The 25,830-nt window shown below is 35.5% G+C and overlaps 1 long non-coding RNA gene across 1 annotated transcript in view; it reads left to right on the top strand.

Moving 5' to 3' along the window:
- Positions 1-24,662, top strand: part of LOC127120690 (uncharacterized) — a 29,171-nt gene extending 4,509 nt beyond the window's left edge. The window contains exon 3 of the long non-coding RNA XR_007803236.1: positions 24,388-24,662. This is a non-coding gene — a long non-coding RNA (uncharacterized LOC127120690). The remainder of the gene's footprint in view (positions 1-24,387) is intronic.
- The last annotated feature ends 1,168 nt before the right edge of the window (positions 24,663-25,830 follow it).

Below are 25,830 nucleotides of genomic sequence, written 5' to 3'. Positions count from 1 at the left end.
ATCGGAGACACCTGAATCTACTATCCAAGTATGACTGAGACTGACACTAAGAAATGCAAAAATTATCTTTTGTTGCTATAGAGTAAGAAGGGGTTGGAGACTCGAGGAGTTTGTACAGTTTGTCTAGTTAATACGTAGTGAGTGGAAACTGAGACGGAGGAGGTTGCTGCCCTTGATCAGAATTACTAGCCTGAAATGCACGACCACTTTTCTTCTTCCAGTTAGGAGGTTTGCCTTTGAGCTTCCAACAAGTTTCATGTGTATGCCATCCGCGTTTGCAGTGATCACACCAAGGAACTTTGTCTGATCTTCTTCCCTCGTCAAGGTTCCTAGTTCGTACGCCGTTTCCGCGTCCGACGCCCGACTCAATTTGCGGTTGTTCGCCATGGTTGGATCCAGGATAGGCCTGTGATGGGGGAAGGCCACTTGTTGTTGTTATTCGCCATAAGAGGCTAAACGGGTATGTGAATCGGGTCAGGTAAGAAAGCGGGTTGAACCAAAATATGTTGAGGAAAACTTTATGGTAAATCCTAACCCAACAAAAATAGGCTGAGGAAAGCTTTACGGTAACCCCTAACCTAGTGCTCTTGACTCAATAACAATAAGTTGAGGAAAGCTTTACGGTAATCCCTAACCCAGTTCTCTTAACTCAATAATAATAGGTTGAGGAAAGCTTTACGGTAACCCCTAATCCAATGCTCTTGATACCATATTGGAAAAAATAGGTAAAAGCTGTTATATTTTATTCGTCAGCCTTAGGTCGAGGAGTTTGTACAGTTTGTCTAGTTACTACGTAGTGAGTGGAAACTGAGATGGAGGAGGTTGCTACCCTTGATCAAAATTACTAGCCTGAAATGCACGACCATTTTTCTTCTTCCAGTTAGGAGGTTTGCCTTTGAGCTTCCAACAAGTTTCATGTGTATGTCATCCGCGTTTGCAGTGATCACACCAAGGAACTTTGTCTGATCTTCTTCCCTCGTCAAAGTTCCTAGTTTGTACGCCGTTTGCGCGTCCGACGCCCGACTCAGGTTGCGGTTGTTCGCCATGGTTGGATCTAGGATAGGCCTGTGATGGGGGAAGGCCACCTGTTGTTGTTATTCGCCATAAGAGGCTAAACGGGTATGTGAATCGGGCCAGGTAAGAAAGCAGGTCGAACAAAAATATGTTGAGGAAAGCTTTATGGTAAACCCTAACCCAACAAAAATATGTTGAGGAAAGCTTTACGGTAACCCGTAACCTAGTGCTTTTGACTCAATAACATTAAGTTGAGGAAAGCTTTACGGTAATCCCTAACCCAGTTCTCTTAACTCAATAACAATAGGTTGAGGAAAGCTTTACGGTAACCCCTAACCCAATGCTCTTGATACCATATTGGAAAACATAGGTAAAAACTGTTATATTTTATTCATCAACCTTAGGTCGAGGAGTTTGTACAGTTTGTCTAGTTACTACGTAGTGAGTGGAAACTGAGACGGAGGAGGTTGCTGCCCTTGATCAGAATTACTAGCCTGAAATGCACGACCATTTTTCTTCTTCTAGTTAGGAGGTTTGCCTTTGAGCTTCCAACAAGTTTCATGTGTATGCCATCCGCGTTTGCAGTGATCACATCAAGGAACTTTGTCTGATCTTCTTCCCTCGTCAAGGTTCCTAGTTCGTACACCGTTTTCGCGTCCGACGCCCGACTCAGGTTACGGTTGTTCGCCATGGTTGGATCCAGGACATGCCTGTGAGGGGAAAGGCCACCTGTTGTTGTTATTCACCATAAGAGGCTAAACGGGTATGTGAATCGGGTCAGGTAAGAAAGCGGGTTTAACAAAAATATGTTGAGGAAAGCTTTATGGTAAACCCTAACCCAACAAAAATAGGTTGAGGAAAGCTTTACGGTAACCCCTAACCTAGTGCTCTTGACTCAATAACAATAAGTTGAGGAAAGCTTTACGGTAATCCCTAACCCATTTCTCTTAACTCAAATACAATAGGTTGAGGAAAGCTTTACGGTAACCCCTAACCCAATGCTCTTGATACCATATTGGAAAAAATAGGTAAAAATTGTTATATTTTATTCGTCAGTCTTAGGCTGATTTATATAGTGAGGATACAATTATTACAATTGATTTTCTCCTTAATGAAGAATAAAGAAAAATAAAGGTAGTATTAAAGGCAATCGTAAAACCGGAAATAATATATTTTCCAACACTATCATTTTTTTTATGTTGATATGATGATTTAATATTTAACATATATTTTTTCAGATATTTGGAAATTCAAAGTCATTTTCTAAGGATGAACAAATATTTGTTCACAAAGTCGTGCAAATATGATATTTCAACCTATTGAAGCAATTGAGACAATCATGTCGATTGGTGAAGCATGTGAGAACAATAATCTAGATTGTAGCAGGTCTGAATAAGCACTCAAATCATCCTCATATGTGAATATCTTTAGCCATCCCTTTCCAAAAGAATAAGAATTTAACATCATATGTCATTAGTGTTGAACTTCCATTGAACAATAATCCCAAACTCTCTCTCAGAATACCCCAAACCACAAAAATAAGGAATATAATCATCTGGATGAATATCATAAACAAGCCCCAGATCATTTGCTTTAACATGATTAACCTGTCCTACACCAGTAGCAAAAACATCAGTAGGTAGAAGTCTTTGATCTCTTATAGGTAAGCCACCAAGATTGACAGTATTAGTTGTTGCTTGATTGCTGATTTTATAGCGGACGACGACCAATCAGGGTGAGAACTTTTGATCAATGCAGCAATATCGTTGAGATGAGGGCAAGACATCGAAGTACCAGAAATAATGTTATAGGATGTGAATTTGTTGTCTACCGGAACATGCCATGCAGCAAGAATGTTGACACCTGGTCCAATGATGTCTTATTTAAGAATTCCAGGACTTTCTCGACTTGGTCCTCTAGAAGAAAACGAGACCACAAAAGGAGCATTTGAATCACCAACTATCGTTCCTTTGAATGACAATGTTGTTGTTGGGTTGTAGGTTTTGTTTATGTAATGTTTGATCATTAAACCAGCTGCATAAGTCACTTCAACGGCCGGTAAAACATGAGGATTAACAAAAATGCTGAAATTTAAAGTTGCTGAATTTGCAAGTATCATGCCAACATCACCTGAGTTTAGAACTTCTTTCCTGGAACAATACTTAGAGCTTCTCCTTACATATCACAAAGCACTACTTTTCCTCGTACATCAATGTTCTTTAAGGAACCTAGTAAACAAAGGGACTGATTCCTATTTTGTGCACCTACATACACAAGGGGCAACAAGTATTGAGAAAAATCCTTAGGTTATATCAATGTTTCACCTTCAAATTTGTCACCATTTCCTAGCTTTGCCGATGCGATTATTTTTCTGTTGTCCGTGCTTGCACCTACTATGAGAAACCAAGGAGCTTTGTTTACCAAGGTGGCGTAGTTAGGGCCAGAATTTCCTGCAGAGCAACTAACAAAAATTCCCTTTTGAATAGCTGCAAAAGCCCCAACTGCAATCGGATCTTGAAAGATTGGAAGAGAACCAAAACCAAGTGAAAGAAAAAGTACATCTACACCATCTTCAATAACTTTGTTCATTGCAGCTAAAACAACACTTTCAGGGCATCCAATTTTGGCATCACACATTTTGTAAATTGCTATGTGACCATTAGGTGCCATACCAGCCGTTACACCCTTAGCATTTTCAAAAAGACCTTCATTTTCTATGAATCTTCCTCCAGCTATTGCAACAGTGTGTGTTCCATGGATATCACTCTCAAACGGAAGCTTTTGAGTCACACTTGAGACTAAATTCCTTGCACCAATGAGCTTGTTGTTGCAGGTTGTTCCTCTATTGAATTGACAATGGCATTTCCATTTTGCAGGTGGTGGAGGCATTCCTTCGCCACTGAATGATGGATGGAAAAGGTTTATCCTGGTGTCTATGACTCCAATTGTGATATCTTTTCCGAGATTATCAGCACTCCACAAACCTTGCCCTTTTTTCAACCCCAAGAAAGTTGGAGTGTGAATTCTATGCAAAGAGAGTTTTCTCTCAAGTCTTACTGACACAACTACATGCTTCTCTCGAAGATCTTCAACGCAAATCCAGATGCAACATTGTGGAAAGAGAACACCACCCTTTCTTTGCAATGGAAAGCTTTTGGAAGAAAAGAGTGATACTAGTTATCTTGTGATTGTATTGAAGTTACATTTTCCAACCTTTTGACATTAACATTGTATGTTATTAAGTTGTGATCATCGGTTTGATTCTTCCTTGCAGAAAATACCGTCGTGGTTTGATGGATACTGCAGATAAAGAACAAGAAGAGAAGAAGAAACTGTATATATTTCATGATGAAACTTGTGCTGATTTGCGTGGAATGGTGTATGCATATAAAATTCAATTTTAATCAAATAAATTTTCACCTATAACTCAAAGTTTCACCTCAGTGTGGTATATTTTTAGGACGAGTTTGGATATCCTAAAAAGACATGTATAGGAGATTCAAACTCGTTCTAAAAATACACCACACTGAGGTGAAACTTTAAGTTATACATGAAAATTTATTTGATTAAAACAGAACTTCCTATATGCATACACCATTCCATGCAAATCAATACAAGTTTGATCATGAAGTTTATACAGTTTCTTTTTCTCTTCTTGTTCTTTATCTGCAGTATCCATTAATCCACAACGATATTTTCTACTAGGAAAAATTAAACAGATGATCACAACTTAATGACATATATTGTAAATGTCAAAAGGTTGGAAAATGTAACTTCAATAAAATCACAAGATAACTGGTATCACTCTTTTCTTCCAAAAGCTTTGGATTACAAAGAAAGGGTGATGTTCTCTTACCACAATGTTGCATTTGGCCTGAAGATCTTCGAGAGAAGCATGAAGTTGTGTCAGTAAGACTTAAGAGAAAACTCTCTTTGCATACAACTCACACTCTAACTTTCTTGGGGTTGGAACAAGGGCAAGGTTTGTGGAGTGATGGTAATATCGGAAAAGACATCATAATTGGAGTCATAGACACCAGAATAGACCCTTTCCATCCATCATTCAGTGGCGAAGGATTGCCTCCACCACCTGCAAAATGGAAATTCCACTGTCAATTCAATGGAGGAACAACCTACAACAACAAGCTCATTGGTGCAAGGAATTTAGTTCCAAGTGCGACTCAAGAGCTTCCATTTGAGAGTGATATCCACGAAACACACACTGTTGCAATAGCTGGGGAAGATTCATAGAAAATGCAAGTCTTTTTGAAAAATGTTAATAGTGTAGCAGCTGGTATGATACCTAATGCTCACATAGCAATTTACAAATTGTGTGATGCCGAAATTGGATGCCCTGAGAGTCCTATTTTAACTGCAATGGACAAAGCTATTGAAGATGGTCTAGATGTACTTTCACTTGGTTTTGGCTCTCTTCCATTCTTTCAAGACCCGATTGCAGTTGGGGCTTTTGTAGTTATTCAAAAGGGAATTTTCGTTAGTTGCTTTACAGAAAATTCTCGCCCTAACTACGCCACTCTCGTAAACGAAGCTCATTGGTTTCTCACAGTAGGTGCACGCACGACAGAAAAATAGTCGCATCGGCAAAGCTATGAAATGGTGAAGAATTTGAAGGTGTAACATTGATACAACCTAAGGATTTTTCTCAACAATTGTTGCCCCTTGTGTATGTAGGTGCACAAAATAGGAATCAGTCCTTTTGTTTACCAAGTTACTTAAAGAACATTAACGTACGAGGAAAATTAGTGTTTTGTGATATGCAAGGAGAAGCTCCAAGTATTGTTCCAGGAAAGAAGTTCTAAACTCAGGTGATGCTGACATGATACTTGCAAATTCAACAACTTTAAATTTCAGCATTTTTGTTATTCCTCATGTTTTACCGACCGTTGAAGTGACTTATGCAGCTGGTTTAATGATCAAACATTACATAAACAAAACATACAACCCAACGACATTGTCATTCAAAGGAACGATGTTTGGTGATTCAAACGCTCCTTTTGTGGTCTCATTTTCTTCTAGAGGACCAAATCCGAGAAAGTTCTGGAATTCTTAAACCAGACATCATTGGAACAGGTGTCAACATTCTTGCTGCATGACCTGTTTCTGTAGACAACAAATTCCCATCCTATAACATTATTTCTGGTACTTCGATGTCTTTCCCACATCTCAGCGATATTGCTGCATTGATTAAAAGTTCTCACCCTGATTGGTCGTCGTCCGCTATAAAATCAACAATCAAGACAACAACTAATACTGTCAACCTTGGTGGCTTACCTATAAAGATCAAAGACTTCTACCTGCTGATGTTTTTGCTACTCGTGCATGACATGTTAATCATGTTAAAGCAAATGATCTAGGGCTTGTTTATGATATTCATCCTGATAATTATATTCCTTATTTGTGTGGTTTAGGGTATTCTGTGAGAAAGTCTGAGATTATTGTTAATGGAAGTTCAACATTAATGACATATCATATACATATTTCTATTCTTGCGAGACAGTAGTCAATTTGGTAGGATGAGCTTATTTAGCTTTCCGTAACATGAATTCTCTTGCTACCAATCACTCATATACTATCTCTTAAGTAAACCACTTGAAACTGTAAATCATAAAATCAAACTTTGCAAGCATGGATGATTCATTCATATGAGGTTAAATTCTTATTCTTTTTGGAAAGTGATGGCTAAAGATATTCACATATGAGGATGATCTGAGTGCTTATTCAGACATGCTACAATCTAGATTATTGTTCTCATATGTTCTTTAAGGAACCTAGTAAACAAAGGGACTGATTCTTATTTTGTGCACCTACATACACAAGGGGCAACAATTATTGAGAAAAATCCTTAGGTTATATCAATGTTTCACCTTCAAAATTTTCACCATTTCCTTGCTTTGCCGATGCGATTATTTTTCTGTTGTGCGTGCTTGCACCTACTATGAGAAACCAAGGAGCTTTGTTTACCAAGGTGGCGTAGTTAGGGCCAGAATTTCCTGCAGAGCAACTAACAAAAATTCCCTTTTGAATAGCTGCAAAAGCCCCAACTGCAATCGGATCTTGAAAGATTGGAAGAGAACCAAAACCAAGTGAAAGAAAAAGTACATCTACACCATCTTCAATAACTTTGTTCATTGCAGCTAAAACAACACTTTCAGGGCATCCAATTTTGGCATCACACATTTTGTAAATTGCTATGTGACCATTAGGTGCCATACCAGCCGTTACACCCTTAGCATTTTCAAAAAGACCTTCATTTTCTATGAATCTTCCTCCAGCTATTGCAACAGTGTGTGTTCCATGGATATCACTCTCAAATGGAAGCTTTTGAGTCACACTTGAGACTAAATTCCTTGCACCAATGAGCTTGTTGTTGCAGGTTGTTCCTCCATTGAATTGACAGTGGCATTTCCATTTTGCAGGTGGTGGAGGCATTCCTTCGCCACTGAATGATGGATGGAAAAGGTTTATCCTGGTGTCTATGACTCCAATTATGATATCTTTTCCAAGATTATCAGCACTCCACAAACCTTGCCCTTTTTTCAACCCCAAGAAAGTTGGAGTGTGAATTCTATGCAAAGAGAGTTTTCTCTCAAGTCTTACTGACACAACTACATGCTTCTCTCGAAGATCTTCAACGCAAATCCAGATGCAACATTGTGGTAAGAGAACACCACCCTTTCTTTGCAATGGAAAGCTTTTGGAAGAAAAGAGTGATACTAGTTATCTTGTGATTGTATTGAAGTTACATTTTCCAACCTTTTGACATTAACATTGTATGTTATTAAGTTGTGATCATCGGTTTGATTCTTCCTTGCAGAAAATACCGTCGTGGTTTGATGGATACTGCAGATAAAGAACAAGAAGAGAAGAAGAAACTGTATATATTTCATGATGAAACTTGTGCTGATTTGCGTGGAATGGTGTATGCATATAAAATTCAATTTTAATCAAATAAATTTTCTCCTATAACTCAAAGTTGCACCTCAGTGTGGTATATTTTTAGGACGAGTTTGGATATCCTAAAAAGACACGTATAGGAGATTCAAACTCGTTCTAAAAATACACCACACTGAGGTGAAACTTTAAGTTATACATGAAAATTTATTTGATTAAAACAGAACTTCCTATATGCATACACCATTCCATGCAAATCAACACAAGTTTCATCATGATGTTGATACAGTTTCTTTTTCTCTTCTTGTTCTTTATCTGCAGTATCCATTAATCCACAACGATATTTTCTACTAGGAAAAATTAAACAGATGATCACAACTTAATAACATATATTGTAAATGTCAAAAGGTTGGAAAATGTAACTTCAATAAAATCACAAGATAACTGGTATCACTCTTTTCTTCCAAAAGCTTTGGATTACAAAGAAAGGGTGGTGTTCTCTTACCACAATGTTGCATTTGGCCTGAAGATCTTCGAGAGAAGCATGAAGTTGTGTCAGTAAGACTTAAGAGAAAACTCTCTTTGCATACAACTCACACTCTAACTTTCTTGGGGTTGGAACAAGGGCAAGGTTTGTGGAGTGATGGTAATATCGGAAAAGACATCATAATTGGAGTCATAGACACCAGAATAGACCCTTTCCATCCATCATTCAGTGGCGAAGGATTGCCTCCACCACCTGCAAAATGGAAATTCCACTGTCAATTCAATGGAGGAACAACCTACAACAACAAGCTCATTGGTGCAAGGAATTTAGTTCCAAGTGCGACTCAAGAGCTTCCATTTGAGAGTGATATCCACGAAACACACACTGTTGCAATAGCTGGGGAAGATTCATAGAAAATGCAAGTCTTTTTGAAAAATGTTAATAGTGTAGCAGCTGGTATGATACCTAATGCTCACATAGCAATTTACAAATTGTGTGATGCCGAAATTGGATGCCCTGAGAGTCCTATTTTAACTGCAATGGACAAAGCTATTGAAGATGGTCTAGATGTACTTTCACTTGGTTTTGGCTCTCTTCCATTCTTTCAAGACCCGATTGCAGTTGGGGCTTTTGTAGTTATTCAAAAGGGAATTTTCGTTAGTTGCTTTACAGAAAATTCTCGCCCTAACTACGCCACTCTCGTAAACGAAGCTCATTGGTTTCTCACAGTAGGTGCACGCACGACAGAAAAATAGTCGCATCGGCAAAGCTATGAAATGGTGAAGAATTTGAAGGTGTAACATTGATACAACCTAAGGATTTTTCTCAACAATTGTTGCCCCTTGTGTATGTAGGTGCACAAAATAGGAATCAGTCCTTTTGTTTACCAGGTTATTTAAAGAACATTAACGTACGAGGAAAATTAGTGTTTTGTGATATGCAAGGAGAAGCTCCAAGTATTGTTCCAGGAAAGAAGTTCTAAACTCAGGTGATGCTGACATGATACTTGCAAATTCAACAACTTTAAATTTCCGCATTTTTGTTATTCCTCATGTTTTACCGACCGTTGAAGTGACTTATGCAGCTGGTTTAATGATCAAACATTACATAAACAAAACATACAACCCAACAACATTGTCATTCAAAGGAACGATAATTGGTGATTCAAACGCTCCTTTTGTGGTCTCATTTTCTTCTAGAGGAGCAAAGGCGAGAATGTTCTGGAATTCTTAAACCAGACATCATTGGACCAGGTGTCAACATTCTTGCTGCATGACCTGTTTCTGTAGACAACAAATTCCCATCCTATAACATTATTTCTAGTACTTCGATGTCTTTCCCACATCTCAGCGGTATTGCTGCATTGATCAAAAGTTCTCACCCTGATTGGTCGTCGTCCGCTATAAAATCAACAATCAAGACAACAACTAATACTGTCAACCTTGGTGGCCTACCTATAAAGATCAAAGACTTCTACCTACTGATGTTTTTGCTACTGGTGCATGACATGTTAATCATGTTAAAGCAAATGATCTAGGGCTTGTTTATGATATTCATCCTGATGATTATATTCCTTATTTGTGTGGTTTAGGGTATTCTGTGAGAGAGTATGAGATTATTGTTAATGGAAGTTCAACATTAATGACATATCATATACATATTGCTATTCTTGCGAGACAGTAGTCAATTTGGTAGGATGAGCTTATTGAGCTTTCCGTAACATGAATTCTCTTGCTACCAATCACTCATATACTATCTCTTAAGTAAACCACATGAAACTGTAAATCATAAAATCAAACTTTGCAAGCATGCATGATTCATTCATATGAGGTTAAATTCTTATTCTTTTTGGAAAGTGATGGCTAAAGATATTCACATATGAGGATGATCTGAGTGCTTATTCAGACATGCTACAATATAGATTATTGTTCTCATATGTTCTTTAAGGATCCTAGTTAACAAAGGGACTGATTCCTATTTTGTGCACCTACGTACACAAGGGGCAACAATTATTGAGAAAAAGCCTTAGGTTATATCAATGTTTCACCTTCAATTTTTTCACCATTTCCTAGCTTTGCCGATGCGATTATTTTTCTGTTGTGCGTGCTTGCACCTACTGTGAGAAACCAAGGAGCTTTGTTTACTAGAGTGGCGTAGTTAGGGCCATAATTTCCTACAGAGCAACTAACGAAAATTCCCTTTTGAATAGCTGCAAAAGCCCCAACTGCAATCGGATCTTGAAAGAATGGAAGAGAACCAAAACCAAGTGAAAGAGAAAGTACATCTACACCATCTTCAACAACTTTGTTCATTGCAGCTAAAACAACACTTTTAGGGCATCCAATTTTGGCATCACACATTTTGTAAATTGCTATGTGAGCATTAGGTGCCATACCAGCCGTTACACCCTTAGCATTTTCAAAAAGACCTGCATTTTCTATGAATCTTCCTCCAGCTATTGCAACAGTGTGTGTTCCATGGATATCACTCTCAAATGGAAGCTTTTGAGTCACACTTGAGACTAAATTACTTGCACCAATGAGCTTGTTGTTGCAGGTTGTTCCTCCATTGAATTAACAGTGGCATTTCCATTTTATAGGTGGTGGAGGCATTCCTTCGCCACTGAATGATGGATGGAAAAGGTTTATCCTGGTGTCTATGACTCCAATTATGATATCTTTTCCGAGATTATCAACACTCCACAAACCTTGCCCTTTTTTCAACCCCAATAAAGTTAGAGTGTGAATTATATGCAAAGAGAGTTTTCTCTCAAGTCTTACTGACACAACTATATGCTTCTCTCGAAGATCTTCAACGCAAGTCCAGATGCAACATTGTGGTAAGAAAACACCACCCTTTCTTTGCAATCGAAAGCTTTTGGAAGAAAAGAGTGATACTAGTTATCTTGTGATTGTATTGAAGTTACATTTTCCAACCTTTTGACATTAACATTGTATGTTATTAAGTTGTGATCATCGGTTTGATTCTTCCTTGCATAAAATACCGTCGTGGTTTGATGGATACTGCAGATATAGAACAAGAAGAGAAGAAGAAACTGTATAAATTTCACAATGAAACTTGTGCTGATTTGCGTGGAATGGTGTATGCATATAAAATTCAATATTAATCAAATAAATTTTCACCTATAACTCAAAGTTTCACCTCAGTGTGGTATATTTTTAGGACGAGTTTGAATATCCTAAAACGACATGTATAGGAGATTCAAACTCGTTCTAAAAATACACCACACTAAGGTGAAACTTTAAGTTATACATGAAAATTTATTTGATTAAAACGGAACTTCCTATATGCATACACCATTCCATGCAAATCAACACAAGTTTCATCATGAAGTTTATACAGTTTCTTTTTCTCTTCTTGTTCTTTATCTGCAGTATCCATTAAACCACAACGATATTTTCTACTAGGAAAAATTAAACAGATGATCACAACTTAATGACATATATTGTAAATGTCAAAAGGTTGGAAAATGTAACTTCAATAAAATCACAAGATAACCGGTATCACTCTTTTCTTCCAAAAGCTTTGGATTACAAAGAAAGGGTGGTGTTCTCTTACCACAATGTTGCATTTGGCCTGAAGATCTTCGAGAGAAGCATGAAGTTGTGTCAGTAAGACTTAAGAGAAAACTCTCTTTGCATACAACTCACACTCTAACTTTCTTGGGGTTGGAACACGGGTAAGGTTTGTGGAGTGATGGTAATATCGGAAAAGACATCATAATTGGAGTCATAGACACCAGAATAGACCATTTCCATCCATCATTCAGTGGCGAAGGATTGCCTCCACCACCTGCAAAATGGAAATTCCACTGTCAATTCAATGGAGGAACAACCTACAACAACAAGCTCATTGGTGCAAGGAATTTAGTTCCAAGTGCGACTCAAGAGCTTCCGTTTGAGAGTGATATCCACGAAACACACACTGTTGCAATAGCTAGGGAAGATTCATAGAAAATGCAAGTCTTTTTGAAAAATGTTAATAGTGTAGCAGCTGGTATGATACCTAATGCTCACATAGCAATTTACAAATTGTGTGATGCCGAAATTGGATGCCCTGAGAGTCCTATTTTAACTGCAATGGACAAAGCTAATGAAGATGGTCTAGATGTACTTTCACTTGGTTTTGGCTCTCTTCCATTCTTTCAAGACCCGATTGCAGTTGGGGCTTTTGTAGTTATTCAAAAGGGAATTTTCGTTAGTTGCTTTACAGAAAATTCTCGCCCTAACTACGCCACTCTCGTAAACGAAGCTCATTGGTTTCTCACAGTAGGTGCACGCACGACAGAAAAATAGTCGCATCGGCAAAGCTATGAAATGGTGAAGAATTTGAAGGTGTAACATTGATACAACCTAAGGATTTTTCTCAACAATTGTTGCCCCTTGTGTATGTAGGTGCACAAAATAGGAATCAGTCCTTTTGTTTACCAGGTTACTTAAAGAACATTAACGTACGAGGAAAATTAGTGTTTTGTGATATGCAAGGAGAAGCTCCAAGTATTGTTCCAGGAAAGAAGTTCTAAACTCAGGTGATGCTGACATGATACTTGCAAATTCAACAACTTTAAATTTCAGCATTTTTGTTATTCCTCATGTTTTACCGACCGTTGAAGTGACTTATGCAGCTGGTTTAATGATCAAACATTACATAAACAAAACATACAACCCAACAACATTGTCATTCAAAGGAACGATAATTGGTGATTCAAACGCTCCTTTTGTGGTCTCATTTTCTTCTAGAGGAGCAAAGGCGAGAATGTTCTGGAATTCTTAAACCAGACATCATTGGACCAGGTGTCAACATTCTTGCTGCATTACCTGTTTCTGTAGACAACAAATTCCCATCCTATAACATTATTTCTAGTACTTCGATGTCTTTCCCACATCTCAGTGGTATTGCTGCATTGATCAAAAGTTCTCACCCTGATTGGTCGTCGTCCGCTATAAAATCAACAATCAAGACAACAACTAATACTGTCAACCTTGGTGGCCTACCTATAAAGATCAAAGACTTCTACCTACTGATGTTTTTGCTACTGGTGCATGACATGTTAATCATGTTAAAGCAAATGATCTAGGGCTTGTTTATGATATTCATCCTGATGATTATATTCCTTATTTGTGTGGTTTAGGGTATTCTGTGAGAGAGTATGAGATTATTGTTAATGGAAGTTCAACATTAATGACATATCATATACATATTGCTATTCTTGCGAGACAGTAGTCAATTTGGTAGGATGAGCTTATTGAGCTTTCCGTAACATGAATTCTCTTGCTACCAATCACTCATATACTATCTCTTAAGTAAACCACTTGAAACTGTAAATCATAAAATCAAACTTTGCAAGCATGCATGATTCATTCATATGAGGTTAAATTCTTATTCTTTTTGGAAAGTGATGGCTAAAGATATTCACATATGAGGATGATCTGAGTGCTTATTCAGACATGCTACAATATAGATTATTGTTCTCATATGTTCTTTAAGGAACCTAGTTAACAAAGGGACTGATTCCTATTTTGTGCACCTACGTACACAAGGGGCAACAATTATTGAGAAAAAGCCTTAGGTTATATCAATGTTTCACCTTCAATTTTTTCACCATTTCCTAGCTTTGCCGATGCGATTATTTTTCTGTTGTGCGTGCTTGCACCTACTGTGAGAAACCAAGGAGCTTTGTTTACTAGAGTGACGTAGTTAGGGCCATAATTTCCTGCAGAGCAACTAACGAAAATTCCCTTTTGAATAGCTGCAAAAGCCCCAACTGCAATCGGATCTTGAAAGAATGGAAGAGAACCAAAACCAAGTGAAAGAGAAAGTACATCTACACCATCTTCAACAACTTTGTTCATTGCAGCTAAAACAACACTTTCAGGGCATCCAATTTTGGCATCACACATTTTGTAAATTGCCATGTGAGCATTAGGTGCCATATCAGCCGTTACACCCTTAGCATTTTCAAAAAGACCTGCATTTTCTATGAATCTTCCTCCAGCTATTGCAACAGTGTGTGTTCCATGGATATCACTCTCAATTGAAAGCTTTTGAGTCACACTTGAGACTAAATTACTTGCACCAATGAGCTTGTTGTTGCAGGTTGTTCCTCCATTGAATTAACAGTGGCATTTCCATTTTATAGGTGGTGGAGGCATTCCTTCGCCACTGAATGATGGATGGAAAAGGTTTATCCTGGTGTCTATGACTCCAATTATGATATCTTTTCCGAGATTATCAGCACTCCACAAACCTTGCCCTTTTTTCAACCCCAATAAAGTTGGAGTGTGAATTCTATGCAAAGAGAGTTTTCTCTCAAGTCTTACTGACACAACTATATGCTTCTCTCGAAGATCTTCAACGCAAGTCCAGATGCAACATTGTGGTAAGAAAACACCACCCTTTCTTTGCAATCGAAAGCTTTTGGAAGAAAAGAGTGATACTAGTTATCTTGTGATTGTATTGAAGTTACATTTTCCAACCTTTTGACATTAACATTGTATGTTATTAAGTTGTGATCATCGGTTTGATTCTTCCTTGCAGAAAATACCGTCGTGGTTTGATGGATACTGCAGATAAAGAACAAGAAGAGAAGAAGAAACTGTATATATTTCATGATGAAACTTGTGCTGATTTGCGTGGAATGGTGTATGCATATAAAATTCAATATTAATCAAATAAATTTTCACCTATAACTCAAAGTTTCACCTCAGTGTGGTATATTTTTAGGACGAGTTTGAATATCCTAAAAAGACATGTATAGGAGTTTCAAACTCGTTCTAAAAATACACCACACTGAGGTGAAACTTTAAGTTATACATGAAAATTTATTTGATTAAAACAGAACTTCCTATATGAATACACAATTCCATGCAAATCAACACAAGTTTCATCATAAAGTTTATACAGTTCCTTTTTCTCTTCTTGTTCTTTATCTGCAGTATCCATTAAACCACAACGATATTTTCTACTAGGAAAAATTAAACAGATGATCACAACTTAATGACATATATTGTAAATGTCAAAAGGTTGGAAAATGTAACTTCAATAAAATCACAAGATAACTGGTATCACTATTTTCTTCCAAAAGCTTTGGATTACAAAGAAAGGGTGGTGTTCTCTTACCACAATGTTGCATTTGGCCTGAAGATCTTCGAGAGAAGCATGAAGTTGTGTCAGTAAGACTTAAGAGAAAACTCTCTTTGCATACAACTCACACTCTAACTTTCTTGGGGTTGGAACAAGGGCAAGGTTTGTGGAGTGATGGTAATCTCGAAAAAGACATCATAATTGGAGTCATAGACACCAGAATAGACCATTTCCATCCATCATTCAGTGGTGAAGGATTGCCTCCACCACCTGCAAAATGGAAATTCCACTGTCAATTCAATGGAGGAACAACCTACAACAACAAGCTCATTGGTGCAAGGAATTTAGTTCCAAGTGCGACTCAAGAGCTTCCATTTGAGAGTGATATCCACGAAACACACACTATTGCAATAGCTGGGGAAGATTCATAGAAAATGCAAGTCTTTTTGAAAAATGTTAATAGTGTAGCAGCTGGTATGATACCTAATACTCACATAGCAATTTACAAATTGTGTGATGCCGAAATTGGATGCCCTGAGAGTCCTATTTTAACTGCAATGGACAAAGCTATTGAAGATGGTCTAGATGTACTTTCACTTGGTTTTGGTTCTCTTCCATTCTTTCAAGACCCGATTGCAGTTGGCGCTTTTGTAGTTATTCAAAAGGGAATTTTCGTTAGTTGCTTTACAGAAAATTCTCGCCCTAACTACGCCACTCTCGTAAACGAAGCTCATTGGTTTCTCACAGTAGGTGCACGCACGACAGAAAAATAGTCGCATCGGCAAAGCTATGAAATGGTGAAGAATTTGAAGGTGTAACATTGATACAACCTAAGGATTTTTCTCAACAATTGTTGCCCCTTGTGTATGTAGGTGCACAAAATAGGAATCAGTCCTTTTGTTTACCAGGTTACTTAAAGAACATTAACGTACGAGGAAAATTAGTGTTTTGTGATATGCAAGGAGAAGCTCCAAGTATTGTTCCAGGAAAGAAGTTCTAAACTCAGGTGATACTGACATGATACTTGCAAATTCAACAACTTTAAATTTCAGCATTTTTGTTATTCCTCATGTATTACCGACCGTTGAAGTGACTTATGCAGGTGGTTTAATGATCAAACATTACATAAACAAAACATACAACCCAACAACATTGTCATTCAAAGGAACGATAATTGGTGATTCAAACGCTCCTTTTGTGGTCTCATTTTCTTCTAGAGGAGCAAAGGCGAGAATGTTCTGGAATTCTTAAACCAGACATCATTGGACCAGGTGTCAACATTCTTGCTGCATGACCTGTTTCTGTAGACAACAAATTCCCATCCTATAACATTATTTCTAGTACTTCGATGTCTTTCCCACATCTCAGCGGTATTGCTGCATTGATCAAAAGTTCTCACCCTGATTGGTCGTCGTCCGCTATAAAATCAACAATCAAGACAACAACTAATACTGTCAACCTTGGTGGCCTACCTATAAAGATCAAAGACTTCTACCTACTGATGTTTTTGCTACTGGTGCATGACATGTTAATCATGTTAAAGCAAATGATCTAGGGCTTGTTTATGATATTCATCCTGATGATTATATTCCTTATTTGTGTGGTTTAGGGTATTCTGTGAGAGAGTATGAGATTATTGTTAATGGAAGTTCAACATTAATGACATATCATATACATATTGCTATTCTTGCGAGACAGTAGTCAATTTGGTAGGATGAGCTTATTGAGCTTTCCGTAACATGAATTCTCTTGCTACCAATCACTCATATACTATCTCTTAAGTAAACCACATGAAACTGTAAATCATAAAATCAAACTTTGCAAGCATGCATGATTCATTCATATGAGGTTAAATTCTTATTCTTTTTGGAAAGTGATGGCTAAAGATATTCACATATGAGGATGATCTGAGTGCTTATTCAGACATGCTACAATATAGATTATTGTTCTCATATGTTCTTTAAGGATCCTAGTTAACAAAGGGACTGATTCCTATTTTGTGCACCTACGTACACAAGGGGCAACAATTATTGAGAAAAAGCCTTAGGTTATATCAATGTTTCACCTTCAATTTTTTCACCATTTCCTAGCTTTGCCGATGCGATTATTTTTCTGTTGTGCGTGCTTGCACCTACTGTGAGAAACCAAGGAGCTTTGTTTACTAGAGTGGCGTAGTTAGGGCCATAATTTCCTACAGAGCAACTAACGAAAATTCCCTTTTGAATAGCTGCAAAAGCCCCAACTGCAATCGGATCTTGAAAGAATGGAAGAGAACCAAAACCAAGTGAAAGAGAAAGTACATCTACACCATCTTCAACAACTTTGTTCATTGCAGCTAAAACAACACTTTTAGGGCATCCAATTTTGGCATCACACATTTTGTAAATTGCTATGTGAGCATTAGGTGCCATACCAGCCGTTACACCCTTAGCATTTTCAAAAAGACCTGCATTTTCTATGAATCTTCCTCCAGCTATTGCAACAGTGTGTGTTCCATGGATATCACTCTCAAATGGAAGCTTTTGAGTCACACTTGAGACTAAATTACTTGCACCAATGAGCTTGTTGTTGCAGGTTGTTCCTCCATTGAATTAACAGTGGCATTTCCATTTTATAGGTGGTGGAGGCATTCCTTCGCCACTGAATGATGGATGGAAAAGGTTTATCCTGGTGTCTATGACTCCAATTATGATATCTTTTCCGAGATTATCAACACTCCACAAACCTTGCCCTTTTTTCAACCCCAATAAAGTTAGAGTGTGAATTCTATGCAAAGAGAGTTTTCTCTCAAGTCTTACTGACACAACTATATGCTTCTCTCGAAGATCTTCAACGCAAGTCCAGATGCAACATTGTGGTAAGAAAACACCACCCTTTCTTTGCAATCGAAAGCTTTTGGAAGAAAAGAGTGATACTAGTTATCTTGTGATTGTATTGAAGTTACATTTTCCAACCTTTTGACATTAACATTGTATGTTATTAAGTTGTGATCATCGGTTTGATTCTTCCTTGCATAAAATACCGTCGTGGTTTGATGGATACTACAAATATAGAACAAGAAGAGAAGAAGAAACTGTATAAATTTCACAATGAAACTTGTGCTGATTTGCGTGGAATGGTGTATGCATATAAAATTCAATATTAATCAAATAAATTTTCACCTATAACTCAAAGTTTCACCTCAGTGTGGTATATTTTTAGGACGAGTTTGAATATCCTAAAACGACATGTATAGGAGATTCAAACTCGTTCTAAAAATACACCACACCGAGGTGAAACTTTAAGTTATACGTGAAAATTATTTGATTAAAACGGAACTTCCTATATGCATACACCATTCCATGCAAATCAACACAAGTTTCATCATGAAGTTTATACAGTTTCTTCTTCTCTTCTTGTTCTTTATCTGCAGTATCCATTAAATCACAGTGATATTTTCTACTCGGAAGAATCAAACAGATGATAACAACTTAATGACATATATTGTTAATGTCAAAAGGTTGGAAAATGTAACTTCAATAAAATCACAAGATAACTGGTATCACTCTTTTCTTCCAAAAGCTTTGGATTACAAAGAAAGGGTGGTGTTCTCTTACCACAATGTTGTCTCTGGATTTGGCCTGAAGATCTTCGAGAGAAGCATGGAGTTGTGTCAGTAAGACTTAAGAGAAAACTCTCTTTGCATACAACTCACACTCTAACTTTCTTGGGGTTGGAACAAGGGCAAGGTTTGTGGAGTGATGGTAATCTCGGAAAAGACATCATAATTGGAGTCATAGACACCAGAATAGACCCTTTCCATCCATCATTCAGTGGCGAAGGAATGCCTCCACCACCTGCAAAATGGAAATTCCACTGTCAATTCAATGGAGGAACAACCTGCAACAACAAGCTCATTGGTGCAAGGAATTTAGTTCCAAGTGCGACTCAAGATCTTCCATTTTAGAGTGATATCCACGAAACACACACTGTTGCAATAGCTGGGGAAGATTCATAGAAAATGAAAGTCTTTTTGAAAATGTTAATAGTGTAGCAGCTGGTATGACACCTAATGCTCACATAGCAATTTACAAAGTGTGTGATGCCGAAATTGGATGCCCTGAGAGTCCTATTTTAACTGCAATGGACAAAGCTATTGAGGATGGTCTAGATGTACTTTCACTTGGTTTTGGTTCTCTTCCATTCTTTCAAGACCCGATTGCAGTTGGGGCTTTTGTAGTTATTCAAAAGGGAATTTTCGTTAGTTGCTTTACAGAAAATTCTCGCCCTAACTACGCCACTCTCGTAAACGAAGCTCATTGCTTTCTCACAATAGGTGCACGCACGACATAAAAATAGTCTCATCGACAAAGCTATGAAATGGTGAAGAATTTGAAGGTGTAACATTGATACAACCTAAGGATTTTTCTCAACAATTGTTGCCCCTTGTGTATGCAGGTGCACAAAATAGGAATCAATCCCTTTGTTTACCAGGTTACTTAAAGAACATTAACGTACGAGGAAAATTAGTGTTTTGTGATATGCAAGGAGAAGCTCCAAGTATTGTTCCAGGAAAGAAGTTCTAAACTCAGGTGATGCTGACATTGTCGCACCTCGAAAAATGAGAACGCGACTTAGCGAAGCGCAATCGCAGTCTTGCATGATGAAATGAACAAAGTCGCCACCGAACTTTATTTATTCCAAAAAAGGAAAGGGGAAATATCGATAAAACCCAAGAAAGAACGACAATGATTATGGTCGTCGCAACAAAATCAGGGTTCGGGAGTCGATTATGGAAGGGGAAGGTATTAGCACCCCTCACGTCCGTTTTACTCAACGAGAACCATTAGGTTTATTATGCGCGTTAGTGTTAGCTTAGAAATGTTAGGTTTCTCGAGTTATTAGGTGGGAAAGAAAGAATAGAAGAGAGAAGAATGTTTTTGGATTTTTGCAACGAAGGGGACTAAACCTAAGTTTTTTATTAATGGGCCTGGCAAGATTTCGCAATCCTGCTCATACGTATCTCAATAGAGAACTCAAGGCTTACGTAGTTCTAGGTAGAAAAATATTTGTTTGTTGGTCGATTTTAGCTAAAGCTATATTGTGTTAATCGACGAAAACATTGTTTTACCCAAAACAGATGAGGAGCAGACATATACCACACATCAGATGGATTTATGAATCAACATTTGGAAAAACATCACTTATCTCAACTCAACAATTGTGGTCGAATCATTACTTTACATCACCTTAAGACAAGATGTCTTTCTTTTATGAAAAGGTTTTAAGATCAATCGCACGACAAAAAAAAAGTTTGATGTGTTGGATGTATTTTATAGATGAATGACGAACAGTTGATGAGAATGAGACATGAGCCTCGGGATCAATCACTCGGGGTTCCACCGGAATGCTAGATTCCAATGGTCATTTTTCATTCAAGGTTAATTGAGAAAATTATTTGATGGACAACAAATGTTTGATAAGAATAAATTGTTCAAAGAGTTGCACCAGAGTGCTTGATCCTAATGACCCTTATTTTGTCCAAGTTAGTTAAGGTGTTTTAAGAAACGAAAGAAAAGAAAGAATGATTAACCCAAAACGCGTGACGCGTGGCTCGGGATCGATCATTTGAGGGTTCCCATCAGAATGCTAGATTCCAATGGTCCTCTTCTTTTGAGTTATTAAAAAAACATTTTAATATTTTAACTTAAATAATAAAGCTTTTGAATCGGGATAAGAAACAAATTAATCAGATAATAAGGTACAACTTGGGGTATGACCAATGTTTAAGAAATTAGTCATAAATATTTTATTCTATTAATTACTCGACATCATTACTAGATATTTATTTAAATATTTATTCGTAATATTCTACCAATAATGAATAAAACTACAAAGAAAACGATATTATTTGAAAATAATAATTCTATAGTTATTCAAACATTTAGAGAAAATAGCAAGAAATTAAGTTGGAGAAAAATACAATTATATTTTTTTATGTCTAGTAAAATAAATTGAGAAAATAAGACCAACTTAATAGTAGACGTATGCATATTATTAAAAAGGTCTGATAATTAAATATTTTTTTTATTCTCTTTATTAATCTAAAAATAAATTAAACATAACTCTTTATTTTTTTCTCTAATATAATCTAAAAATAATAATAGAAATAACTAAATTATCTTTTTTAATATCTTTATGACATAATTTGAAATAATAATGAAAATAACTAAATTAATTTTTTAAAATATTTTTATAACACAATATAAAAATAATAATGAAAATAGCTAAATTATTATTTTTTTAAATATTTTCTATAACATTATCTAAAATTAAAATAAAATAAATGGTAAGCTTATTTATTTGAAATTTTGTATGACATGATCTAAAATTAAAAGAAAATAAATATTAAACTTATCTTTTGGAATTTTATAACATGATCTAACATTAAAAGAAAATAAATGGTAAATTTATTTTTGGAAAGTTTTGACATGATTTAAAAGAAAATAAATGGTAAGCACCTTTTTAATGATTTTTTATGATACAATCTAAAATTAAAAAAAAATGATAAACTTATTTTTTATGACATCTAAAATTAAAAGAAAATAAATGTTAAACTTAATTTATTTATTTATGACATAGTCTAATAATAAAAGAAATTACATGTTTTAGTTTTTATTTTAATGACATAATCTAATAATAATAATGAAAATAACTAAAATAGATTTTTTTAATTATTTTTTATGACATAATCTAAAATACCAGAAAATAAATAAATTAACTTTTTTAAAAAAAAAATTTATAACATAATCTTGAATATAAGAAAATAAATAAGTTAACATTTTTTAAATTTCTTATACCATAATCTAGAATACAAGAAAATAACTAAATTTACTTTAAATTTTTTTTATAACATAATCTAAAACACCAGAAAATAAATGGAAAACTCTTATGTATTTATTTATTTTTATTTTAAAATAAATAACGAAAGGGATATAAAGAAAAAAAGTTCAAGTTTTTACTAATATTTATCTTATTTGGTGTTTTAAGAAAAAGAAACTCAAAATTATAGTTTTAATGAAAAGTTGATTCTATTTTTATTTATTTTCTATATTTGTTATCCCTTTTTTTATTCTTTTTAAAAAAAATACTAAGATTAAACTAAAAATAAAATAAATAGAAATAATAAGTTGATTTAAATGTTTTAAGAAATAAAAGAAAAGAATTAACGGTTAACCCAAAATGCGTTGCTCATTTGAGGGTTCCACCGGAATGCTAGATTCCAATGGTCCTCTTCTTTCGTGTTATTTTACCAGAAAAAGGTTTTACACATAGCACTTAAATGATAAGACAATTTAAATTGGGGCATAGAACAATTTAATCGGATACTTAAAAAAAAATTGGTGTTGGACCAAGATTTCTTATTTTACTTATTTTAATATAATTAATTATTTAATTTTGCAACAAGTGAATAAATAAATAGCGAAACCTATAATTTAAAATAATTGAAACTAATGATGAAAAACTACGTAGAAAATATTCATATTAATAGATTTAATAATAGTGATCAATCATTTAATTAATAAAGACCAAAATAACAATAAAAATAATTAAGAAATTATTAATATAAAATAAAAGGGTACAAAAGGAAAAAAGAAAAAAAATCGTTTTTAATTCATATTATTATCATTTTATAACCTTTATTAGATAATATAAAAAAAATTATTAATGTCTAAAAAAATAATATAAAAATGAGCTTGGGTGTTTATTGAGAATAAGGGTCGTGATGGAAATCAAACTGGCTGATTTCGACCCAGCCCAACCCAAAATTTAAGAATTCTAAAAGACCAAAAATAAAAGAATAAATAAACCCTAATTTTCTTTTTGGAACCGCCGCCCCTATCCTTTCTAGGTCACACCCTGAACAACTCACATCAATATCTGTCCAAATTAATAAATGGGTATAGGAAAAGAGAAAAGAAACGTTGGGTAAAGTGGAAAGGTCAAATATACAATATCTTTTAATTAAAACATATTAAAGTAAAATGGAAACAAATCATCATTTTTTAAACTCATTTATTTCTCCTAATACCCAAGAACAAACCAATTACATAAGAGAATCAAATCAGCAACTCCCTAAACAAACCGGCATCCCTGTTTAAAACACGATTCAAACGCTCCACCTCCACAACAAACATCACACGCGAGGATCAAATAGAAATAGGAGAATGAACACAAACAGACCTAAAATCCTAACAGTTATTGAAATCATCTCAGACAATCCAAGCATCAATGAAGCAAAAATGCAGAACACAAAAAAAAATGAAAGAAAACAAAAGCTCATGAAGGGATACTAACAAATGAGAAGTTGGTCTTGAAACAGCTTCAGTTGTGCTCTTAACTCTATTCTAACTCTGCCTTCTTGTATGTTGTATGATGATTTTTATATTACAACTATTTTTTCATGTCGATAATGGGAACCAGTTTATTACTCGAATTAGTTATGACCCGGGATTTTTGCAGTGAAGAAGAAAATATATGACGGCTCGATTCAAAGAGTTTCTCTACTAATGTATTTTTCTGATGTGAGTGTTTGTTTGAAAATTTTATGGCTGTTTTTTTTTTTAATTTGAATTCCCCCTCTCTTGCTGTTAGAACTTCCCCTTTTTATATTCATCCAAGTTATGCCATTAGGGTCTGTTTTATGATAAAAGGGTAATGGAGTTAGCCTAACTTTTTTGAGATTCAGAGTTGTTTCATCATACTTATGTAAATTCTGTTATAATGATGTTTTAGGAAACCTGCATCATGCTTTCTTATTTAGACTTTTTGGCTTTGTGTTATCTTCCTCAAAACTGCGCTAACTAGCTGCAGTAATGTGTATGTGACAGAAATATCAGAAATCGGAAGTGGAAAAGGAGAGATGTCTCACACATGAAGCCAAACAGAAACAAACAAAAAGCAAGCCTTAGGGACCATCCACACATGAAAATTCTTACTTTTGTAATTGTTTTTTTGTTGTAAAATATATACAAAAATATAATTAACCTAAACTTTAGTATAAAACATAGTGTTTATTTCTTTTAAAATGTGACCATGTATTTCGACTTACTTAACTCATATTGGTAGAAAAAAAACAATATTATCATGATTATTATATTTTTAATTCTTGACTCAATTCGAATTTAAAAATAAATTATTATTATTATTATTATTATTTCCGATCAACATAAAAGCTTTCCTGCTAGAACTTAATAAACAAAAATAAAATCAAGACAAGATCAATTAGAACTTTAGCTTATTTTGAAATGGAACACAAGGACATAGCCCTAATTAATCAAAGCTAAAACCTTACATAATAATCACAAAACAAAATCTCTAATCATTCATGTTAGAAGCACTCAATATAATTCATCAACTAAAACCTTATGAAAGTTCACGGAAAAAAAACCCTTAAATAATCAATCTGACTAAGGTTAGGTGAAATTCGTCACCAATTTCTATTATGGACATGTAACGAATGCATGAACTGACCAGATAAGATAAATCAAAACAAAGTGGTTATTAATCCTGACTTATGTATGGGAAATGAAATCGTTATGACTAGATGAAATGTCCATAAGGAATCAGTTCAGATAATGAGAAGAAGATGAATGATTCATTTGAATGAATGTCAATGGATGAATGCAAATGAATTAATTGGGCAAATTTTGGGGTATGACAGACATGATACTTGCAAATTCAACAACTTTAAATTTTAGCATTTTTGTTATTCCTCATGTTTTACCGGCCGTTGAAGTGACTTATGCAGCTGGTTTAATGATCAAACATTACATAAACAAAACATACAACCCAACAACATTGTCATTCAAAGGAACAATAATTGGTGATTCAAATGCTCCTTTTATGGTCTCATTTTCTTCTAGAGGACCAAAGCCGAAAAAGTTCTGGAATTCTTAAACCAGACATTATTGGACTAGGTGTCAACATTCTTGCTGCATGACCTGTTTCTATAGAAAACAAATTCCCATCCTATAACATTATTTCTAGTACTTCAATGTCTTTCCCACATCTCAGCGGTATTGCTGCATTGATAAAAAGTTCTCACCCTGATTGGTCGTCGTCCTCTATAAAATCAACAATCAAGACAACAACTAATACTGTCAACCTTGGTGGCTTACCTATAAAGATCAAAGACTTCTACCTGCTGATGTTTTTGCTACTAGTGCATGACATGTTAAAGCAAATGATCTAGGGCTTGTTTATGATATTCATCCTGATGATTATATTCCTTATTTGTGTGGTTTAGGGTATTCTGTGAGAAAGTCTGAGAT

This window comes from Lathyrus oleraceus, chromosome 2 (genome assembly GCF_024323335.1).
Source record: "Lathyrus oleraceus cultivar Zhongwan6 chromosome 2, CAAS_Psat_ZW6_1.0, whole genome shotgun sequence".
NCBI classification, from domain to species: Eukaryota; Viridiplantae; Streptophyta; class Magnoliopsida; order Fabales; family Fabaceae; genus Lathyrus; species Lathyrus oleraceus.
Note: the sequence above shows the minus strand (reverse complement) of the source record. Positions and strands in the feature narration are given on the sequence as shown.